The sequence below is a fragment of the Clarias gariepinus genome, chromosome 1 (genome assembly GCF_024256425.1).
Source record: "Clarias gariepinus isolate MV-2021 ecotype Netherlands chromosome 1, CGAR_prim_01v2, whole genome shotgun sequence".
NCBI lineage: Eukaryota > Metazoa > Chordata > Actinopteri > Siluriformes > Clariidae > Clarias > Clarias gariepinus.
In genome coordinates, this window is record NC_071100.1 from 26,608,000 (window position 1) to 26,633,994 (window position 25,995).

The following is a 25,995-nucleotide window of genomic DNA, read 5'->3' on the forward strand; positions in this document are numbered from 1 at the left end:
GCTTTATAAATCAGACTTGATCAGCCATTCTCATACCAGTATGTCTGGAAGTAAAAACTGGGTGGAACGAAGGCCTATTTGGCCAATAAAATGATGTTTTTTATTATTATTTAAAAAAAAAAAAAAAAAAAAAAAAAAAAAAAAAAAAAAAAAAAAACTATATGAGGAATAAAACTGAAAAGTTTATAGAACCAGGAAGTCTCCCATCCAAGCACTGACCAGGGCCAAGCCTGCTTAGCTTTATAAATCAGACTTGATCAGCCATTCTCAAACCAGTATGTCTGGAAGTGGAAACTGGGTGGAACGAAGGCCTATTTGACCAATTAAAATGATTTTTTTAATTATTTAATAAATAAAAGAATAATAAAAAAAAAAACTATATGAGGAATAAAACTGAAAAGCTTATAGAACCAGGGAGTCTCCCATCCAAGCACTAACCAGGGCCAAGCCTGCTTAGCTTTATAAATCAGACTTGATCAGCCATTCTCATACCAGTATGTCTGGAAGTGAAAACTGGGTTGAACGAAGGCCTATTTGACCAATTAAAATGATTTTATTTATTATTTAATAAATAAAAGATTAAAAAATAAAAAAACTATATGAGGAATAAAACTGAAAAGTTTATAGAACCAGGGAGTCTCCCATCCAAGCACTGACCAGGGCCAAGCCTGCTTAGCTTTATAAATCAGACTTGATCAGCCATTCTCATACCAGTATGTCTGGAAGTGGAAACTGGGTGGAACGAAGGCCTATTTGACCAATTAAAATGATTTTTTTAATTATTTAATAAATAAAAGAATAATAAAAAAAAAACTATATGAGGAATAAAACTGAAAAGCTTATAGAACCAGGGAGTCTCCCATCCAAGCACTAATCAGGGCCAAGCCTGCTTAGCTTTATAAATCAGACTTGATCAGCCATTCTCATACCAGTATGTCTGGAAGTGAAAACTGGGTTGAACGAAGGCCTATTTGACCAATTAAAATGATTTTATTTATTATTTAATAAATAAAAGATTAAAAAATAAAAAAACTATGTGAGGAATAAAACTGAAAAATTTATAGAACCAGGGAGTCTCCCATCCAAGCACTGACCAGGGCCAAGCCTGCTTAGCTTTATAAATCAGACTTGATCAGCCATTCTCATACCAGTATGTCTGGAAGTAAAAACTGGGTGGAACGAAGGCCTATTTGGCCAATAAAATGATGTTTTTTATTATTATTTAAAAAAAAAAAAACTATATGAGGAATAAAACTGAAAAGTTTATAGAACCAGGAAGTCTCCCATCCAAGCACTGACCAGGGCCAAGCCTGCTTAGCTTTATAAATCAGACTTGATCAGCCATTCTCAAACCAGTATGTCTGGAAGTGGAAACTGGGTGGAACGAAGGCCTATTTGACCAATTAAAATGATTTTTTTAATTATTTAATAAATAAAAGAATAATAAAAAAAAAAACTATATGAGGAATAAAACTGAAAAGCTTATAGAACCAGGGAGTCCCCCATCCAAGCACTAACCAGGGCCAAGCCTGCTTAGCTTTATAAATCAGACTTGATCAGCCATTCTCATACCAGTATGTCTGGAAGTGAAAACTGGGTTGAACGAAGGCCTATTTGACCAATTAAAATGATTTTATTTATTATTTAATAAATAAAAGATTAAAAAATAAAAAAACTATATGAGGAATAAAACTGAAAAGTTTATAGAACCAGGGAGTCTCCCATCCAAGCACTGACCAGGGACAAGCCTGCTTAGCTTTATAAATCAGACTTGATCAGCCATTCTCATACCAGTATGTCTGGAAGTAAAAACTGGGTGCAACGAAGGCCTATTTGGCCAATAAAATGATGTTTTTTATTATTATTTAAAAAAAAAAAAAAAAAAAAAAAAAAAAAAAAAAAAAAAAAAAAAAAAACTATATGAGGAATAAAACTGAAAAGTTTATAGAACCAGGAAGTCTCCCATCCAAGCACTGACCAGGGCCAAGCCTGCTTAGCTTTATAAATCAGACTTGATCAGCCATTCTCAAACCAGTATGTCTGGAAGTGGAAACTGGGTGGAACGAAGGCCTATTTGACCAATTAAAATGATTTTTTTAATTATTTAATAAATAAAAGAATAATAAAAAAAAAAACTATATGAGGAATAAAACTGAAAAGCTTATAGAACCAGGGAGTCTCCCATCCAAGCACTAACCAGGGCCAAGCCTGCTTAGCTTTATAAATCAGACTTGATCAGCCATTCTCATACCAGTATGTCTGGAAGTGAAAACTGGGTTGAACGAAGGCCTATTTGACCAATTAAAATGATTTTATTTATTATTTAATAAATAAAAGATTAAAAAATAAAAAAACTATATGAGGAATAAAACTGAAAAGTTTATAGAACCAGGGAGTCTCCCATCCAAGCACTGACCAGGGCCAAGCCTGCTTAGCTTTATAAATCAGACTTGATCAGCCATTCTCATACCAGTATGTCTGGAAGTGGAAACTGGGTGGAACGAAGGCCTATTTGACCAATTAAAATGATTTTTTTAATTATTTAATAAATAAAAGAATAATAAAAAAAAAACTATATGAGGAATAAAACTGAAAAGCTTATAGAACCAGGGAGTCTCCCATCCAAGCACTAATCAGGGCCAAGCCTGCTTAGCTTTATAAATCAGACTTGATCAGCCATTCTCATACCAGTATGTCTGGAAGTGAAAACTGGGTTGAACGAAGGCCTATTTGACCAATTAAAATGATTTTATTTATTATTTAATAAATAAAAGATTAAAAAATAAAAAAACTATGTGAGGAATAAAACTGAAAAATTTATAGAACCAGGGAGTCTCCCATCCAAGCACTGACCAGGGCCAAGCCTGCTTAGCTTTATAAATCAGACTTGATCAGCCATTCTCATACCAGTATGTCTGAAAGTAAAAACTGGGTGGAACGAAGGCCTATTTGGCCAATAAAATGATGTTTTTTATTATTATTTAAAAAAAAAAAAAAAAAAAAAAAAAAAAAAAAAAAACTATATGAGGAATAAAACTGAAAAGTTTATAGAACCAGGAAGTCTCCCATCCAAGCACTGACCAGGGCCAAGCCTGCTTAGCTTTATAAATCAGACTTGATCAGCCATTCTCAAACCAGTATGTCTGGAAGTGGAAACTGGGTGGAACGAAGGCCTATTTGACCAATTAAAATGATTTTTTTAATTATTTAATAAATAAAAGAATAATAAAAAAAAAAACTATATGAGGAATAAAACTGAAAAGCTTATAGAACCAGGGAGTCTCCCATCCAAGCACTAACCAGGGCCAAGCCTGCTTAGCTTTATAAATCAGACTTGATCAGCCATTCTCATACCAGTATGTCTGGAAGTGAAAACTGGGTTGAACGAAGGCCTATTTGACCAATTAAAATGATTTTATTTATTATTTAATAAATAAAAGATTAAAAAATAAAAAAACTATATGAGGAATAAAACTGAAAAGTTTATAGAACCAGGGAGTCTCCCATCCAAGCACTGACCAGGGCCAAGCCTGCTTAGCTTTATAAATCAGACTTGATCAGCCATTCTCATACCAGTATGTCTGGAAGTGGAAACTGGGTGGAACGAAGGCCTATTTGACCAATTAAAATGATTTTTTTAATTATTTAATAAATAAAAGAATAATAAAAAAAAAACTATATGAGGAATAAAACTGAAAAGCTTATAGAACCAGGGAGTCTCCCATCCAAGCACTAATCAGGGCCAAGCCTGCTTAGCTTTATAAATCAGACTTGATCAGCCATTCTCATACCAGTATGTCTGGAAGTGAAAACTGGGTTGAACGAAGGCCTATTTGACCAATTAAAATGATTTTATTTATTATTTAATAAATAAAAGATTAAAAAATAAAAAAACTATGTGAGGAATAAAACTGAAAAATTTATAGAACCAGGGAGTCTCCCATCCAAGCACTGACCAGGGCCAAGCCTGCTTAGCTTTATAAATCAGACTTGATCAGCCATTCTCATACCAGTATGTCTGGAAGTAAAAACTGGGTGGAACGAAGGCCTATTTGGCCAATAAAATGATGTTTTTTATTATTATTTAAAAAAAAAAAAAAAAAAAAAAAACTATATGAGGAATAAAACTGAAAAGTTTATAGAACCAGGAAGTCTCCCATCCAAGCACTGACCAGGGCCAAGCCTGCTTAGCTTTATAAATCAGACTTGATCAGCCATTCTCAAACCAGTATGTCTGGAAGTGGAAACTGGGTGGAACGAAGGCCTATTTGACCAATTAAAATGATTTTTTTAATTATTTAATAAATAAAAGAATAATAAAAAAAAAAACTATATGAGGAATAAAACTGAAAAGCTTATAGAACCAGGGAGTCTCCCATCCAAGCACTAACCAGGGCCAAGCCTGCTTAGCTTTATAAATCAGACTTGATCAGCCATTCTCATACCAGTATGTCTGGAAGTGAAAACTGGGTTGAACGAAGGCCTATTTGACCAATTAAAATGATTTTATTTATTATTTAATAAATAAAAGATTAAAAAATAAAAAAACTATATGAGGAATAAAACTGAAAAGTTTATAGAACCAGGGAGTCTCCCATCCAAGCACTGACCAGGGCCAAGCCTGCTTAGCTTTATAAATCAGACTTGATCAGCCATTCTCATACCAGTATGTCTGGAAGTGGAAACTGGGTGGAACGAAGGCCTATTTGACCAATTAAAATGATTTTTTTAATTATTTAATAAATAAAAGAATAATAAAAAAAAAACTATATGAGGAATAAAACTGAAAAGCTTATAGAACCAGGGAGTCTCCCATCCAAGCACTAATCAGGGCCAAGCCTGCTTAGCTTTATAAATCAGACTTGATCAGCCATTCTCATACCAGTATGTCTGGAAGTGAAAACTGGGTTGAACGAAGGCCTATTTGACCAATTAAAATGATTTTATTTATTATTTAATAAATAAAAGATTAAAAAATAAAAAAACTATGTGAGGAATAAAACTGAAAAATTTATAGAACCAGGGAGTCTCCCATCCAAGCACTGACCAGGGCCAAGCCTGCTTAGCTTTATAAATCAGACTTGATCAGCCATTCTCATACCAGTATGTCTGGAAGTAAAAACTGGGTGGAACGAAGGCCTATTTGGCCAATAAAATGATGTTTTTTATTATTATTTAAAAAAAAAAAAAAAAAAAAAAAAAAAAAAAAAAAAAAAAAAAAAAACTATATGAGGAATAAAACTGAAAAGTTTATAGAACCAGGAAGTCTCCCATCCAAGCACTGACCAGGGCCAAGCCTGCTTAGCTTTATAAATCAGACTTGATCAGCCATTCTCAAACCAGTATGTCTGGAAGTGGAAACTGGGTGGAACGAAGGCCTATTTGACCAATTAAAATGATTTTTTTAATTATTTAATAAATAAAAGAATAATAAAAAAAAAAACTATATGAGGAATAAAACTGAAAAGCTTATAGAACCAGGGAGTCTCCCATCCAAGCACTAACCAGGGCCAAGCCTGCTTAGCTTTATAAATCAGACTTGATCAGCCATTCTCATACCAGTATGTCTGGAAGTGAAAACTGGGTTGAACGAAGGCCTATTTGACCAATTAAAATGATTTTATTTATTATTTAATAAATAAAAGATTAAAAAATAAAAAAACTATGTGAGGAATAAAACTGAAAAATTTATAGAACCAGGGAGTCTCCCATCCAAGCACTGACCAGGGCCAAGCCTGCTTAGCTTTATAAATCAGACTTGATCAGCCATTCTCATACCAGTATGTCTGGAAGTAAAAACTGGGTGGAACGAAGGCCTATTTGGCCAATAAAATGATGTTTTTTATTATTATTTAAAAAAAAAAAAAAAAAAAAAAAAAAAAAAAAAAAAAAAAAAAAACTATATGAGGAATAAAACTGAAAAGTTTATAGAACCAGGAAGTCTCCCATCCAAGCACTGACCAGGGCCAAGCCTGCTTAGCTTTATAAATCAGACTTGATCAGCCATTCTCAAACCAGTATGTCTGGAAGTGGAAACTGGGTGGAACGAAGGCCTATTTGACCAATTAAAATGATTTTTTTAATTATTTAATAAATAAAAGAATAATAAAAAAAAAAACTATATGAGGAATAAAACTGAAAAGCTTATAGAACCAGGGAGTCTCCCATCCAAGCACTAACCAGGGCCAAGCCTGCTTAGCTTTATAAATCAGACTTGATCAGCCATTCTCATACCAGTATGTCTGGAAGTGAAAACTGGGTTGAACGAAGGCCTATTTGACCAATTAAAATGATTTTATTTATTATTTAATAAATAAAAGATTAAAAAATAAAAAAACTATATGAGGAATAAAACTGAAAAGTTTATAGAACCAGGGAGTCTCCCATCCAAGCACTGACCAGGGCCAAGCCTGCTTAGCTTTATAAATCAGACTTGATCAGCCATTCTCATACCAGTATGTCTGGAAGTGGAAACTGGGTGGAACGAAGGCCTATTTGACCAATTAAAATGATTTTTTTAATTATTTAATAAATAAAAGAATAATAAAAAAAAAACTATATGAGGAATAAAACTGAAAAGCTTATAGAACCAGGGAGTCTCCCATCCAAGCACTAATCAGGGCCAAGCCTGCTTAGCTTTATAAATCAGACTTGATCAGCCATTCTCATACCAGTATGTCTGGAAGTGAAAACTGGGTTGAACGAAGGCCTATTTGACCAATTAAAATGATTTTATTTATTATTTAATAAATAAAAGATTAAAAAATAAAAAAACTATGTGAGGAATAAAACTGAAAAATTTATAGAACCAGGGAGTCTCCCATCCAAGCACTGACCAGGGCCAAGCCTGCTTAGCTTTATAAATCAGACTTGATCAGCCATTCTCATACCAGTATGTCTGGAAGTAAAAACTGGGTGGAACGAAGGCCTATTTGGCCAATAAAATGATGTTTTTTATTATTATTTAAAAAAAAAAAAAAAAAAAAAAAAAAAAAAAAAAAACTATATGAGGAATAAAACTGAAAAGTTTATAGAACCAGGAAGTCTCCCATCCAAGCACTGACCAGGGCCAAGCCTGCTTAGCTTTATAAATCAGACTTGATCAGCCATTCTCAAACCAGTATGTCTGGAAGTGGAAACTGGGTGGAACGAAGGCCTATTTGACCAATTAAAATGATTTTTTTAATTATTTAATAAATAAAAGAATAATAAAAAAAAAAACTATATGAGGAATAAAACTGAAAAGCTTATAGAACCAGGGAGTCTCCCATCCAAGCACTAACCAGGGCCAAGCCTGCTTAGCTTTATAAATCAGACTTGATCAGCCATTCTCATACCAGTATGTCTGGAAGTGAAAACTGGGTTGAACGAAGGCCTATTTGACCAATTAAAATGATTTTATTTATTATTTAATAAATAAAAGATTAAAAAATAAAAAAACTATATGAGGAATAAAACTGAAAAGTTTATAGAACCAGGGAGTCTCCCATCCAAGCACTGACCAGGGCCAAGCCTGCTTAGCTTTATAAATCAGACTTGATCAGCCATTCTCATACCAGTATGTCTGGAAGTAAAAACTGGGTGCAACGAAGGCCTATTTGGCCAATAAAAGGATGTTTTTTATTATTATTTTAAAAAAAAAAAAAAAAAAAAAAAAAAAAAAAAAAAAAACTATATGAGGAATAAAACTGAAAAGTTTATAGAACCAGGAAGTCTCCCATCCAAGCACTGACCAGGGCCAAGCCTGCTTAGCTTTATAAATCAGACTTGATCAGCCATTCTCAAACCAGTATGTCTGGAAGTGGAAACTGGGTGGAACGAAGGCCTATTTGACCAATTAAAATGATTTTTTTAATTATTTAATAAATAAAAGAATAATAAAAAAAAAAACTATATGAGGAATAAAACTGAAAAGCTTATAGAACCAGGGAGTCTCCCATCCAAGCACTAACCAGGGCCAAGCCTGCTTAGCTTTATAAATCAGACTTGATCAGCCATTCTCATACCAGTATGTCTGGAAGTGAAAACTGGGTTGAACGAAGGCCTATTTGACCAATTAAAATGATTTTATTTATTATTTAATAAATAAAAGATTAAAAAATAAAAAAACTATATGAGGAATAAAACTGAAAAGTTTATAGAACCAGGGAGTCTCCCATCCAAGCACTGACCAGGGCCAAGCCTGCTTAGCTTTATAAATCAGACTTGATCAGCCATTCTCATACCAGTATGTCTGGAAGTGGAAACTGGGTGGAACGAAGGCCTATTTGACCAATTAAAATGATTTTTTTAATTATTTAATAAATAAAAGAATAATAAAAAAAAACCTATATGAGGAATAAAACTGAAAAGCTTATAGAACCAGGGAGTCTCCCATCCAAGCACTAATCAGGGCCAAGCCTGCTTAGCTTTATAAATCAGACTTGATCAGCCATTCTCATACCAGTATGTCTGGAAGTGAAAACTGGGTTGAACGAAGGCCTATTTGACCAATTAAAATGATTTTATTTATTATTTAATAAATAAAAGATTAAAAAATAAAAAAACTATGTGAGGAATAAAACTGAAAAATTTATAGAACCAGGGAGTCTCCCATCCAAGCACTGACCAGGGCCAAGCCTGCTTAGCTTTATAAATCAGACTTGATCAGCCATTCTCATACCAGTATGTCTGGAAGTAAAAACTGGGTGGAACGAAGGCCTATTTGGCCAATAAAATGATGTTTTTTATTATTATTTAAAAAAAAAAAAAAAAAACTATATGAGGAATAAAACTGAAAAGTTTATAGAACCAGGAAGTCTCCCATCCAAGCACTGACCAGGGCCAAGCCTGCTTAGCTTTATAAATCAGACTTGATCAGCCATTCTCATACCAGTATGTCTGGAAGTAAAAACTGGGTGGAACGAAGGCCTATTTGGCCAATAAAATGATGTTTTTTATTATTATTTAAAAAAAAAAAAAAAACTATATGAGGAATAAAACTGAAAAGCTTATAGAACCAGGGAGTCTCCCATCCAAGCACTGACCAGGGCCAAGCCTGCTTAGCTTTATAAATCAGACTTGATCAGCAATTCTCATACCAGTATGTCTGGAAGTGGAAACTGGGTTGAACGAAGGCCTATTTGACCAATTAAAATGATTTTTTTAATTATTTAATAAATAAAGAATAATAAAAAAAAAAACTATATGAGGAATAAAACTGAAAAGCTTATAGAACCAGGGAGTCTCCCATCCAAGCACTAACCAGGGCCAAGCCTGCTTAGCTTTATAAATCAGACTTGATCAGCCATTCTCATACCAGTATGTCTGGAAGTGAAAACTGGGTTGAACGAAGGCCTATTTGACCAATTAAAATGATTTTATTTATTATTTAATAAATAAAAGATTAAAAAATAAAAAAACTATATGAGGAATAAAACTGAAAAGTTTATAGAACCAGGGAGTCTCCCATCCAAGCACTGACCAGGGCCAAGCCTGCTTAGCTTTATAAATCAGACTTGATCAGCCATTCTCATACCAGTATGTCTGGAAGTAAAAACTGGGTGGAACGAAGGCCTATTTGGCCAATAAAATGATGTTTTTTATTATTATTATTATTATTATTATTTTTTTTTTTTTTTTTTTTTTTTTTTTTTTTTTTTAAAAAAAAAAAAAAAAAAAAAAAAAAAAAAAAAAACTATATAAGGAATAAAACTGAAAAGTTTATAGAACCAGGAAGTCTCCCATCCAAGCACTGACCAGGGCCAAGCCTGCTTAGCTTTATAAATCAGACTTGATCAGGCATTCTCATACCAGTACGTCTGGAAGTGAAAACTGGGTTGAACGAAGGCCTATTTGACCAATTAAAATGATTTGTTTTTATTATTTAATAAAAAAAGAATAAAAAAATAAAAAACTATATGAGGAATGAAACTGAAAAAAAAAAAAAACTATATGAGGAATAAAACTGAAAAGCTTATAGAACCAGGGAGTCTCCCATCCAAGCACTAACCAGGGCCAAGCCTGCTTAGCTTTATAAATCAGACTTGATCAGCCATTCTCATACCAGTATGTCTGGAAGTGAAAACTGGGTTGAACGAAGGCCTATTTGACCAATTAAAATGATTTTATTTATTATTTAATAAATAAAAGATTAAAAAATAAAAAAACTATATGAGGAATAAAACTGAAAAGTTTATAGAACCAGGGAGTCTCCCATCCAAGCACTGACCAGGGCCAAGCCTGCTTAGCTTTATAAATCAGACTTGATCAGCCATTCTCATACCAGTATGTCTGGAAGTAAAAACTGGGTGGAACGAAGGCCTATTTGGCCAATAAAATGATGTTTTTTATTATTATTTAAAAAAAATAAAATAAAAAAAAATAAAAAAAAAAATAAAAAAAAAAACTATATGAGGAATAAAACTGAAAAGCTTATAGAACCAGGAAGTCTCCCATCCAAGCACTGACCAGGGCCAAGCCTGCTTAGCTTTATAAATCAGACTTGATCAGGCATTCTCATACCAGTACGTCTGGAAGTGAAAACTGGGTTGAACGAAGGCCTATTTGACCAATTAAAATGATTTGTTTTTATTATTTAATAAAAAAAGAATAAAAAAATAAAAAACTATATGAGGAATGAAACTGAAAAAAAAAAAAAAAACTATATGAGGAATAAAACTGAAAAGCTTATAGAACCAGGGAGTCTCCCATCCAAGCATTGACCAGGGCCAAGCCTGCTTAGCTTTATAAATCAGACTTGATCAGCCATTCTCATACCAGTATGTCTGGAAGTAAAAACTGGGTGGAACGAAGGCCTATTTGGCCAATAAAATGATGTTTTTTATTATTATTTAAAAAAAAAAAAAAACTATATGAGGAATAAAACTGAAAAGCTTATAGAACCAGGGAGTCTCCCATCCAAGCACTGACCAGGGCCAAGCCTGCTTAGCTTTATAAATCAGACTTGATCAGCCATTCTCATACCAGTATGTCTGGAAGTGGAAACTGGGTGGAACGAAGGCCTATTTGACCAATTAAAATGATTTTTTTAATTATTTAATAAATAAAAGAATAATAAAAAAAAAAAACTATATGAGGAATAAAACTGAAAAGCTTATAGAACCAGGGAGTCTCCCATCCAAGCACTAACCAGGGCCAAGCCTGCTTAGCTTTATAAATCAGACTTGATCAGGCATTCTCATACCAGTATGTCTGGAAGTGAAAACTGGGTTGAACGAAGGCCTATTTGACCAATTAAAATGATTTTATTTATTATTTAATAAATAAAAGATTAAAAAATAAAAAAACTATATGAGGAATAAAACTGAAAAGTTTATAGAACCAGGGAGTCTCCCATCCAAGCACTGACCAGGGCCAAGCCTGCTTAGCTTTATAAATCAGACTTGATCAGGCATTCTCATACCAGTACGTCTGGAAGTGAAAACTGGGTTGAACGAAGGCCTATTTGACCAATTAAAATGATTTGTTTTTATTATTTAATAAAAAAAGAATAAAAAAATAAAAAACTATATGAGGAATGAAACTGAAAAAAAAAAAAAAAACTATATGAGGAATAAAACTGAAAAGCTTATAGAACCAGGGAGTCTCCCATCCAAGCACTAACCAGGGCCAAGCCTGCTTAGCTTTATAAATCAGACTTGATCAGCCATTCTCATACCAGTATGTCTGGAAGTGAAAACTGGGTTGAACGAAGGCCTATTTGACCAATTAAAATGATTTTATTTAATATTTAATAAATAAAAGATTAAAAAATAAAAAAACTATATGAGGAATAAAACTGAAAAGTTTATAGAACCAGGGAGTCTCCCATCCAAGCACTGACCAGGGCCAAGCCTGCTTAGCTTTATAAATCAGACTTGATCAGCCATTCTCATACCAGTATGTCTGGAAGTAAAAACTGGGTGGAACGAAGGCCTATTTGGCCAATAAAATGATGTTTTTTATTATTATTTAAAAAAAAAAAAAAAACTATATGAGGAATAAAACTGAAAAGCTTATAGAACCAGGGAGTCTCCCATCCAAGCACTGACCAGGGCCAAGCCTGCTTAGCTTTATAAATCAGACTTGATCAGCAATTCTCATACCAGTATGTCTGGAAGTGGAAACTGGGTTGAACGAAGGCCTATTTGACCAATTAAAATGATTTTTTTAATTATTTAATAAATAAAGAATAATAAAAAAAAAAACTATATGAGGAATAAAACTGAAAAGCTTATAGAACCAGGGAGTCTCCCATCCAAGCACTAACCAGGGCCAAGCCTGCTTAGCTTTATAAATCAGACTTGATCAGCCATTCTCATACCAGTATGTCTGGAAGTGAAAACTGGGTTGAACGAAGGCCTATTTGACCAATTAAAATGATTTTATTTATTATTTAATAAATAAAAGATTAAAAAATAAAAAAACTATATGAGGAATAAAACTGAAAAGTTTATAGAACCAGGGAGTCTCCCATCCAAGCACTGACCAGGGCCAAGCCTGCTTAGCTTTATAAATCAGACTTGATCAGCCATTCTCATACCAGTATGTCTGGAAGTAAAAACTGGGTGGAACGAAGGCCTATTTGGCCAATAAAATGATGTTTTTTATTATTATTATTATTATTATTATTATTATTTTTTTTTTTTTTTTTTTTTTAAAAAAAAAAAAAAAAAAAAAAAAAAAAAAAAAAAAAAACTATATGAGGAATAAAACTGAAAAGTTTATAGAACCAGGAAGTCTCCCATCCAAGCACTGACCAGGGCCAAGCCTGCTTAGCTTTATAAATCAGACTTGATCAGGCATTCTCATACCAGTACGTCTGGAAGTGAAAACTGGGTTGAACGAAGGCCTATTTGACCAATTAAAATGATTTGTTTTTATTATTTAATAAAAAAAGAATAAAAAAATAAAAAACTATATGAGGAATGAAACTGAAAAAAAAAAAAAACTATATGAGGAATAAAACTGAAAAGCTTATAGAACCAGGGAGTCTCCCATCCAAGCACTAACCAGGGCCAAGCCTGCTTAGCTTTATAAATCAGACTTGATCAGCCATTCTCATACCAGTATGTCTGGAAGTGAAAACTGGGTTGAACGAAGGCCTATTTGACCAATTAAAATGATTTTATTTATTATTTAATAAATAAAAGATTAAAAAATAAAAAAACTATATGAGGAATAAAACTGAAAAGTTTATAGAACCAGGGAGTCTCCCATCCAAGCACTGACCAGTGCCAAGCCTGCTTAGCTTTATAAATCAGACTTGATCAGCCATTCTCATACCAGTATGTCTGGAAGTAAAAACTGGGTGGAACGAAGGCCTATTTGGCCAATAAAATGATGTTTTTTATTATTATTTAAAAAAAATAAAATAAAAATAAATAAAAAAATAAATAAAAAAAAAAACTATATGAGGAATAAAACTGAAAAGCTTATAGAACCAGGAAGTCTCCCATCCAAGCACTGACCAGGGCCAAGCCTGCTTAGCTTTATAAATCAGACTTCATCAGGCATTCTCATACCAGTACGTCTGGAAGTGAAAACTGGGTTGAACGAAGGCCTATTTGACCAATTAAAATGATTTGTTTTTATTATTTAATAAAAAAAGAATAAAAAAATAAAAAACTATATGAGGAATGAAACTGAAAAAAAAAAAAAACTATATGAGGAATAAAACTGAAAAGCTTATAGAACCAGGGAGTCTCCCATCCAAGCACTAACCAGGGCCAAGCCTGCTTAGCTTTATAAATCAGACTTGATCAGCCATTCTCATACCAGTATGTCTGGAAGTGAAAACTGGGTTGAACGAAGGCCTATTTGACCAATTAAAATGATTTTATTTATTATTTAATAAATAAAAGATTAAAAAATAAAAAAACTATATGAGGAATGAAACTGAAAAAAAAAAAAAAACTATATGAGGAATAAAACTGAAAAGCTTATAGAACCAGGAAGTCTCCTATCCAAGCACTGACCAGGGCCAAGTCTGCTTAGCTTTATAAATCAGACTTGATCAGGCATTCTCATACCAGTATGTCTGGAAGTGAAAACTGGGTTGAACGAAGGCCTATTTGACCAATTAAAATGATTTTATTTATTATTTAATAAATAAAAGATTAAAAAATAAAAAAACTATATGAGGAATAAAACTGAAAAGTTTATAGAACCAGGGAGTCTCCCATCCAAGCACTGACCAGGGCCAAGCCTGCTTAGCTTTATAAATCAGACTTGATCAGCCATTCTCATACCAGTATGTCTGGAAGTGAAAACTGGGTGGAACGAAGGCCTATTTGGCCAATAAAATGATGTTTTTTATTATTTAATAAATAAAAGATTAAAAAATAAAAAAACTATATGAGGAATAAAACTGAAAAGTTTATAGAACCAGGGAGTCTCCCATCCAAGCACTGACCAGGGCCAAGCCTGCTTAGCTTTATAAATCAGACTTGATCAGCCATTCTCATACCAGTATGTCTGGAAGTAAAAACTGGGTGGAACGAAGGCCTATTTGACCAATTAAAATGATTTTATTTATTATTTAATAAATAAAAGATTAAAAAATAAAAAAACTATATGAGGAATAAAACTGAAAAGTTTATAGAACCAGGGAGTCTCCCATCCAAGCACTGACCAGGGCCAAGCCTGCTTAGCTTTATAAATCAGACTTGATCAGCCATTCTCATACCAGTATGTCTGGAAGTAAAAACTGGGTGGAACGAAGGCCTATTTGGCCAATAAAATGATGTTTTTTATTATTATTTAATAAAAAAAAAAAAACTATATGAGGAATAAAACTGAAAAGCTTATAGAACCAGGGAGTCTCCCATCCAAGCACTGACCAGGGCCAAGCCTGCTTAGCTTTATAAATCAGACTTGATCAGCCATTCTCATACCAGTATGTCTGGAAGTGGAAACTGGGTGGAACGAAGGCCTATTTGACCAATTAAAATGATTTTTTAAATTATTTAATAAATAAAAGAATAATAAAAAAAAAAACTATATGAGGAATAAAACTGAAAAGCTTATAGAACCAGGGAGTCTCCCATCCAAGCACGAACCAGGGCCAAGCCTGCTTAGCTTTATAAATCAGACTTGATCAGCCATTCTCATACCAGTATGTCTGGAAGTGAAGACTGGGTTGAACGAAGGCCTATTTGACCAATTAAAATGATTTTATTTATTATTTAATAAATAAAAGATTAAAAAATAAAAAAAACTATATAAGGAATAAAACTGAAAAGTTTATAGAACCAGGGAGTCTCCCATCCAAGCACTGACCAGGGCCAAGCCTGCTTAGCTTTATAAATCAGACTTGATCAGCCATTCTCATACCAGTATGTCTGGAAGTAAAAACTGGGTGGAACGAAGGCCTATGTGGCCAATAAAATGATGTTTTTTATTATTATTTAAAAAAAATAAAAAAATAAAAAAATAAAAAAACCTTTATGAGGAATAAAACTGAAAAGCGTATAGAACCAGGAAGTCTCCCATCCAAGCACTGACCAGGGCCAAGCCTGCTTAGCTTTATAAATCAGACTTGATCAGGCATTCTCATACCAGTACGTCTGGAAGTGAAAACTGGGTTGAACGAAGGCCTATTTGACCAATTAAAATGATTTGTTTTTATTATTTAATAAAAAAAGAACAAAAAAATAAAAAACTATATGAGGAATGAAACTGAAAAAAAAAAAAAAAAAAAGGCCTATTTGACCAATAAAATGATTTTTTTTATTATTATTTAAAAAAAAAAAAAAAACTATATGAGGAATAAAACTGAAAAGCTTATAAAACCGGGAAGTCTCCCATCCAAGCACTGACCAGGGCCAAGCCTGCTTAGCTTTATAAATCAGACTTGATCAGCCATTCTCATACCAGTATGTCTGGAAGTAAAAACTGGGTTGAACGAAGGCCTATTTGACCAATTAAAATGATTTGTTTTTATTATTTAATAAAAAAAGAATAAAAAAATAAAAAACTATATGAGGAATGAAACTGAAAAAAAAAAAAAAAAACTATATGAGGAATAAAACTGAAAAGCTTATAGAACCAGGGAGTCTCCCATCCAAGCATTGACCAGGGCCAAGCCTGCTTAGCTTTATAAATCAGACTTGATCAGTCATTCTCATACCAATATGTCTGGAAGTGAAAACTGGCTTGAACGAAGGCCTATTTGACCAATTAAAATGATTTGTTTTTATTATTTAATAAAAAAAGAATAAAAAAATAAAAAACTATATGAGGAATGAAACTGAAAAAAAAAAAAAAACTATATGAGGAATAAAACTGAAAAGCTTATAGAACCAGGGAGTCTCCCATCCAAGCACTGACCAGGGCCAAGCCTGCTTAGCTTTATAAATCAGACTAGATCAGCCATTCTCATACCAGTATGTCTGGAAGTGGAAACTGGGTGGAACGAAGGCCTATTTGACCAATTAAAATGATTTTTTTAATTATTTAATAAATGAAAGAATAATAAAAAAAAAAACTATATGAGGAATAAAACTGAAAAGCTTATAGAACCAGGGAGTCTCCCATCCAAGCACTAACCAGGGCCAAGCCTGCTTAGCTTTATAAATCAGACTTGATCAGCCATTCTCATACCAGTATGTCTGGAAGTGAAAACTGGGTTGAACGAAGGCCTATTTGACCAATTAAAATGATTTTATTTATTATTTAATAAATAAAAGATTAAAAAATAAAAAAACTATATGAGGAATGAAACTGAAAAAAAAAAAAAAAAAACTATATGAGGAATAAAACTGAAAAGCTTATAGAACCAGGGAGTCTCCCATCCAAGCATTGACCAGGGCCAAGCCTGCTTAGCTTTATAAATCAGACTTGATCAGCCATTCTCATACCAGTATGTCTGGAAGTAAAAACTGGGTTGAACGAAGGCCTATTTGAACAATTAAAATGATTTTATTTATTATTTAATAAAAAAAGAATAAAAAAATAAAAAACTATATGAGGAATGAAACTGAAAAAAAAAAAAAAAAACTATATGAGGAATAAAACTGAAAAGCTTATAGAACCAGGGAGTCTCCCATCCAAGCACTGACCAGGGCCAAGCCTGCTTAGCTTTATAAATCAGACTTGATCAGCCATTCTCATACCAGTATGTCTGGAAGTGGAAACTGGGTGGAACGAAGGCCTATTTGACCAATTAAAATGATTTTTTTAATTATTTAATAAATAAAAGAATAATAAAAAAAAAAACTATATGAGGAATGAAACTGAAAAAAAAAAAAAAAACTATATGAGGAATAAAACTGAAAAGCTTATAGAACCAGGGAGTCTCCCATCCAAGCATTGACCAGGGCCAAGCCTGCTTAGCTTTATAAATCAGACTTGATCAGCCATTCTCATACCAGTATGTCTGGAAGTAAAAACTGGGTTGAACGAAGGCCTATTTGACCAATTAAAATGATTTTATTTATTATTTAATAAATAAAAAATAAAAAAATAAAAAAACTATATGAGGAATGAAACTGAAAAAAAAAAAAAAACTATATCAGGAATAAAACTGAAAAGCTTATAGAACCAGGAAGTCTCCCATCCAAGCACTGACCAGGGCCAAGCCTGCTTAGCTTTATAAATCATACTTGATCAGGCATTCTCATATCAGTACGTCTGGAAGTGAAAACTGGGTTGAACGAAGGCCTATTTGACCAATTAAAATGATTTGTTTTTATTATTTAATAAAAAAAGAATAAAAAAATAAAAAACAATATGAGGAATGAAACTGAAAAAAAAAAAAAAAAACTATATGAGGAATAAAACTGAAAAGCTTATAGAACCAGGGAGTCTCCCATCCAAGCACTAACCAGGGCCAAGCCTGCTTAGCTTTATAAATCAGACTTGATCAGCCATTCTCATACCAGTATGTCTGGAAGTGAAAACTGGGTTGAACGAAGGCCTATTTGACCAATTAAAATGATTTTATTTATTATTTAATAAATAAAAGATTAAAAAATAAAAAAACTATATGAGGAATAAAACTGAAAAGCTTATAGAACCAGGGAGTCTCCCATCCAAGCACTGACCAGAGCCAAGCCTGCTTAGCTTTATAAATCAGACTTGATCAGGCATTCTCATACCAGTACGTCTGGAAGTGAAAACTGGGTTGAACGAAGGCCTATTTGACCAATTAAAATGATTTTTTTTATTATTTAATAAATAAAAGAATAATAAAAAAAAAAACTATATGAGGAATAAAACTGAAAAGCTTATAGAACCAGGGAGTCTCCCATCCAAGCACTAACCAGGGCCAAGACTGCTTAGCTTTATAAATCAGACTTGATCAGCCATTCTCATACCAGTATGTCTGGAAGTGAAAACTGGGTTGAACGAAGGCCTATTTGACCAATTAAAATGATTTTATTTATTATTTAATGAATAAAAGATTAAAAAATAAAAAAACTATATGAGGAATAAAACGGAAAAGTTTATAGAACCAGGGAGTCTCCCATCCAAGCACTGACCAGGGCCAAGCCTGCTTAGCTTTATAAATCAGACTTGATCAGGCATTCTCATACCAGTACGTCTGGAAGTGAAAACTGGGTTGAACGAAGGCCTATTTGACCAATTAAAATGATTTGTTTTTATTATTTAATAAAAAAAATATAAAAAAATAAAAACTATATGAGGAATGAAACTGAAAAAAAAAAAAAAAAACTATATGAGGAATAAAACTGAAAAGCTTATAGAACCAGGGAGTCTCCCATCCAAGCACTGACCCGAGCCAAGCCTGCTTAGCTTTATAAATCAGACTTGATCAGGCATTCTCATACCAGTACGTCTGGAAGTGAAAACTGGGTTGAACGAAGGCCTATTTGACCAATTAAAATGATTTGTTTTTATTATTTAATAAAAAAAGAATAAAAAAATAAAAACTATATGAGGAATGAAACTGAAAAAAAAAAAAAAACTATATGAGGAATAAAACTGAAAAGCTTATAGAACCAGGGAGTCTCCCATCCAAGCACTGACCAGGGCCAAGCCTGCTTAGCTTTATAAATCAGACTTGATCAGCCATTCTCATACCAGTATGTCTGGAAGTGGAAACTGGGTGGAACGAAGGCCTATTTGACCAATTAAAATGATTTTTTTAATTATTTAATAAATGAAAGAATAATAAAAAAAAAAAACTATATGAGGAATAAAACTGAAAAGCTTATAGAACCAGGGAGTCTCCCATCCAAGCACTAACCAGGGCCAAGCCTGCTTAGCTTTATAAATCAGACTTGATCAGCCATTCTCATACCAGTATGTCTGGAAGTGAAAACTGGGTTGAACGAAGGCCTATTTGACCAATTAAAATGATTTTATTTATTATTTAATAAATAAAAGATTAAAAAATAAAAAAACTATATGAGGAATGAAACTGAAAAAAAAAAAAAAAAAACTATATGAGGAATAAAACTGAAAAGCTTATAGAACCAGGGAGTCTCCCATCCAAGCATTGACCAGGGCCAAGCCTGCTTAGCTTTATAAATCAGACTTGATCAGCCATTCTCATACCAGTATGTCTGGAAGTAAAAACTGGGTTGAACGAAGGCCTATTTGAACAATTAAAATGATTTTATTTATTATTTAATAAAAAAAGAATAAAAAAATAAAAAACTATATGAGGAATGAAACTGAAAAAAAAAAAAAAAACTATATGAGGAATAAAACTGAAAAGCTTATAGAACCAGGGAGTCTCCCATCCAAGCACTGACCAGGGCCAAGCCTGCTTAGCTTTATAAATCAGACTTGATCAGCCATTCTCATACCAGTATGTCTGGAAGTGGAAACTGGGTGGAACGAAGGCCTATTTGACCAATTAAAATGATTTTTTTAATTATTTAATAAATAAAAGAATAATAAAAAAAAAAACTATATGAGGAATGAAACTGAAAAAAAAAAAAAAAACTATATGAGGAATAAAACTGAAAAGCTTATAGAACCAGGGAGTCTCCCATCCAAGCATTGACCAGGGCCAAGCCTGCTTAGCTTTATAAATCAGACTTGATCAGCCATTCTCATACCAGTATGTCTGGAAGTAAAAACTGGGTTGAACGAAGGCCTATTTGACCAATTAAAATGATTTTATTTATTATTTAATAAATAAAAAATAAAAAAATAAAAAAACTATATGAGGAATGAAACTGAAAAAAAAAAAAAAACTATATCAGGAATAAAACTGAAAAGCTTATAGAACCAGGAAGTCTCCCATCCAAGCACTGACCAGGGCCAAGCCTGCTTAGCTTTATAAATCATACTTGATCAGGCATTCTCATATCAGTACGTCTGGAAGTGAAAACTGGGTTGAACGAAGGCCTATTTGACCAATTAAAATGATTTGTTTTTATTATTTAATAAAAAAAGAATAAAAAAATAAAAAACAATATGAGGAATGAAACTGAAAAAAAAAAAAAAAAACTATATGAGGAATAAAACTGAAAAGCTTATAGAACCAGGGAGTCTCCCATCCAAGCACTAACCAGGGCCAAGCCTGCTTAGCTTTATAAATCAGACTTGATCAGCCATTCTCATACCAGTATGTCTGGAAGTGAAAACTGGGTTGAACGAAGGCCTATTTGACCAATTAAAATGATTTTATTTATTATTTAATAAATAAAAGATTAAAAAATAAAAAAACTATATGAGGAATAAAACTGAAAAGCTTATAGAACCAGGGAGTCTCCCATCCAAGCACTGACCAGAGCCAAGCCTGCTTAGCTTTATAAATCAGACTTGATCAGGCATTCTCATACCAGTACGTCTGGAAGTGAAAACTGGGTTGAACGAAGGCCTATTTGACCAATTAAAATGATTTTTTTTATTATTTAATAAATAAAAGAATAATAAAAAAAAAAACTATATGAGGAATAAAACTGAAAAGCTTATAGAACCAGGGAGTCTCCCATCCAAGCACTAACCAGGGCCAAGACTGCTTAGCTTTATAAATCAGACTTGATCAGCCATTCTCATACCAGTATGTCTGGAAGTGAAAACTGGGTTGAACGAAGGCCTATTTGACCAATTAAAATGATTTTATTTATTATTTAATAAATAAAAGATTAAAAAATAAAAAAACTATATGAGGAATAAAACGGAAAAGTTTATAGAACCAGGGAGTCTCCCATCCAAGCACTGACCAGGGCCAAGCCTGCTTAGCTTTATAAATCAGACTTGATCAGGCATTCTCATACCAGTACGTCTGGAAGTGAAAACTGGGTTGAACGAAGGCCTATTTGACCAATTAAAATGATTTGTTTTTATTATTTAATAAAAAAAATATAAAAAAATAAAAACTATATGAGGAATGAAACTGAAAAAAAAAAAAAAAACTATATGAGGAATAAAACTGAAAAGCTTATAGAACCAGGGAGTCTCCCATCCAAGCACTGACCCGAGCCAAGCCTGCTTAGCTTTATAAATCAGACTTGATCAGGCATTCTCATACCAGTACGTCTGGAAGTGAAAACTGGGTTGAACGAAGGCCTATTTGACCAATTAAAATGATTTGTTTTTATTATTTAATAAAAAAAGAATAAAAAAATAAAAACTATATGAGGAATGAAACTGAAAAAAAAAAAAAAACTATATGAGGAATAAAACTGAAAAGCTTATAGAACCAGGGAGTCTCCCATCCAAGCACTGAGCAGGGCCAAGCCTGCTTAGCTTTATAAATCAGACTTGATCAGGCATTCTCATACCAGTACGTCTGGAAGTGAAAACTGGGTTGAACGAAGGCCTATTTGACCAATTAAAATGATTTTTATTTCTTATTTAATAAAAAAAGAATAAAAAAATAAAAAACTATATGAGGAATGAAACTGAAAAAAAAAAAAAAAACTATCTGAGGAATAAAACTGAAAAGCTTATAGAACCAGGGAGTCTCCCATCCAAACACTGACCAGGGCCAAGCCTTCTTAGCTTTATAAATCAGACTTGATCAGCCACTCTCATACCAGTATGTCTGGAAGTGGAAACTGGGTTGAACGAAGGCCTATTTGACCAATTAAAATGATTTTTTTTATTATTTAATAAATAAAAGAATAATAAAAAAAAAAACTATATGAGGAATAAAACTGAAAAGCTTATAGAACCAGGGAGTCTCCCATCCAAGCACTAACCAGGGCCAAGCCTGCTTAGCTTTATAAATCAGACTTGATCAGCCATTCTCATACCAGTATGTCTGGAAGTTGAAACTGGGTTGAACGAAGGCCTATTTGACCAATTAAAATGATTTTTTTTATTATTTAATAAATAAAAGAATAATTAAAAAAAAAAACTATATGAGGAATAAAACTGAAAAGCTTATAGAACCAGGGAGTCTCCCATCCAAGCACTAACCAGGGCCAAGCCTGCTTAGCTTTATAAATCAGACTTGATCAGCCATTCTCATACCAGTATGTCTGGAAGTGAAAACTGGGTTGAACGAAGGCCTATTTGACCAATTAAAGTGATTTTATTTATTATTTAATAAATAAAAGATTAAAAAATAAAAAAACTAAATGAGGAATAAAACTGAAAAGTTTATAGAACCAGGGAGTCTCCCATCCAAGGCCAAGCCTGCTTAGCTTTATAAATCAGACTTGATCAGGCATTCTCATACCAGTACGTCTGGAAGTGAAAACTGGGTTGAACGAAGGCCTATTTGACCAATTAAAATGATTTTATTTATTATTTAATAAATAAAAGATTGAAAAATAAAAAAACTATATGAGGAATAAAACTGAAAAGTTTATAGAACCAGGGAGTCTCCCATCCAAGCACTGAGCAGGGCCAAGCCTGCTTAGCTTTATAAATCAGACTTGATCAGGCATTCTCATACCAGTACGTCTGGAAGTGAAAACTGGGTTGAACGAAGGCCTATTTGACCAATTAAAATGATTTTTTTTTATTATTTAATAAAAAAAGAATAAAAAAATAAAAAACTATATGAGGAATGAAACTGAAAAAAAAAAAAAAAACTATATGAGGAATAAAACTGAAAAGCTTATAGAACCAGGGAGTCTCCCATCCAAGCACTGACCAGGGCCAAGCCTGCTTAGCTTTATAAATCAGACTTGATCAGCCATTCTCATACCAGTATGTCTGGAAGAGAAAACTGGGTTGAACGAAGGCCTATTTGACCAATTAAAATGATTTTTTTTTATTATTTAATAAATAAAAGATTGAAAAATAAAAAAACTATATGAGGAATAAAACTGAAAAGTTTATAGAACCAGGGAGTCTCCCATCCAAGCACTGAGCAGGGCCAAGCCTGCTTAGCTTTATAAATCAGACTTGATCAGGCATTCTCATACCAGTACGTCTGGAAGTGAAAACTGGGTTGAACGAAGGCCTATTTGACCAATTAAAATGATTTTTTTTTATTATTTAATAAAAAAAGAATAAAAAAATAAAAAACTATATGAGGAATGAAACTGAAAAAAAAAAAAAAAACTATATGAGGAATAAAACTGAAAAGCTTATAGAACCAGGGAGTCTCCCATCCAAGCACTGACCAGGGCCAAGCCTGCTTAGCTTTATAAATCAGACTTGATCAGCCATTCTCATACCAGTATGTCTGGAAGAGAAAACTGGGTTGAACGAAGGCCTATTTGACCAATTAAAATGATTTTTTTTAATTATTTAATAAATAAAAGATTAAAAAATAAAAAAACTATATGAGGAATAAAACTGAAAAGTTTATAGAACCAGGGAGTCTCGCATCCAAGCACTGAGCAGGGCCAAGCCTGCTTAGCTTTATAAATCAGACTTGATCAGGCATTCTCATACCAGTACATCTGGAAGTGGAAAACTGGGTTGAACGAAGGCCTATTTGACCAATTAAAATGATTTTTTTTTATTATTTAATAAAAAAAGAATAAAAAAATAAAAAACTATATGAGGAATGAAACTGAAAAAAAAAAAAAAACTATATGAGGAATAAAACTGAAAAGCTTATAGAACCAGGGAGTCTCCCATCCAAGCACTGACCAGGGCCAAGCCTGCTTAGCTTTATAAATCAGACTTGATCAGCCATTCTCATACCAGTACGTCTGGAAGTGAAAACTGGGTTGAACGAAGGCCTATTTGACCAATTAAAATGATTTTTTTTATTATTTAATAAATAAAAGAATAAAAAAATAAAAAACTTTATGAAGAATAAAACTGAAAAGCTTATAGAACCAGGGAGTCTCCCATCCAAGCACTAACCAGGGCCAAGCCTGCTTAGCTTTATAAATCAGACTTGATCAGCCATTCTCATACCAGTATGTCTGGAAGTGAAAACTGGGTTGAACGAAGGCCTATTTGACCAATTAAAATGATTTTATTTATTATTTAATAAATAAAAGATTAAAAAATAAAAAAACTATATGAGGAATAAAACTGAAAAGTTTATAGAACCAGGTAGTCTCCCATCCAAGCACTGACCAGGGCCAAGCCTGCTTAGCTTTATAAATCAGACTTGATCAGGCATTCTCATACCAGTACGTCTGGAAGTGAAAACTGGGTTGAACGAAGGCCTATTTGACCAATTAAAATGATTTGTTTTTATTATTTAATAAAAAAAGAATAAAAACTATATGAGGAATGAAACTGAAAAAAAAAAAAAAAAAACTATATGAGGAATAAAACTGAAAAGCTTATAGAACCAGGAAGTCTCCCATCCAAGCACTGACCAGGGCCAAGCCTGCTTAGCTTTATAAATCAGACTTGATCAGCCATTCTCATACCAGTATGTCTGGAAGTGAAAACTGGGTTGAACGAAGGCCTATTTGACCAATTAAAATGATTTTTTTTATTATTTAATAAATAAAAGATTAAAAAATAAAAAAACTATATGAGGAATAAAACTGAAAAGTTTATAGAACCAGGGAGTCTCCCATCCAAGCACTGAGCAGGGCCAAGCCTGCTTAGCTTTATAAATCAGACTTGATAAGGCATTCTCATACCAGTACATCTGGAAGTGGAAAACTGGGTTGAACGAAGGCCTATTTGACCAATTAAAATGATTTTTTTTTATTATTTAATAAAAAAAGAATAAAAAAATAAAAAACTATATGAGGAATGAAACTGAAAAAAAAAAAAAAACTATATGAGGAATAAAACTGAAAAGCTTATAGAACCAGGGAGTCTCCCATCCAAGCACTGACCAGGGCCAAGCCTGCTTAGCTTTATAAATCAGACTTGATCAGCCATTCTCATACCAGTACGTCTGGAAGTGAAAACTGGGTTGAACGAAGGCCTATTTGACCAATTAAAATGATTTTTTTTATTATTTAATAAATAAAAGAATAAAAAAATAAAAAACTATATGAGGAATAAAACTGAAAAGCTTATAGAACCAGGGAGTCTCCCATTCAAGCACTAACCAGGGCCAAGCCTGCTTAGCTTTATAAATCAGACTTGATCAGCCATTCTCATACCAGTATGTCTGGAAGTGAAAACTGGGTTGAACGAAGGCCTATTTGACCAATTAAAATGATTTTATTTATTATTTAATAAATAAAAGATTAAAAAATAAAAAAACTATATGAGGAATAAAACTGAAAAGTTTATAGAACCAGGTAGTCTCCCATCCAAGCACTGACCAGGGCCAAGCCTGCTTAGCTTTATAAATCAGACTTGATCAGGCATTCTCATACCAGTACGTCTGGAAGTGAAAACTGGGTTGAACGAAGGCCTATTTGACCAATTAAAATGATTTGTTTTTATTATTTAATAAAAAAAGAATAAAAAAATAAAAACTATATGAGGAATGAAACTGAAAAAAAAAAAAAAAAACTATATGAGGAATAAAACTGAAAAGCTTATAGAACCAGGGAGTCTCCCATCCAAGCACTGACCAGGGCCAAGCCTGCTTAGCTTTATAAATCAGACTTGATCAGCCATTCTCATACCAGTATGTCTGGAAGTAAAAACTGGGTGGAACCAAGGCCTATTTGGCCAATAAAATGATTTTTTTTATTATTTAAAAAAAAAAAATAAATAAAAAAAAAATAAAAAAACTATTTGAGGAATGAAACTGAA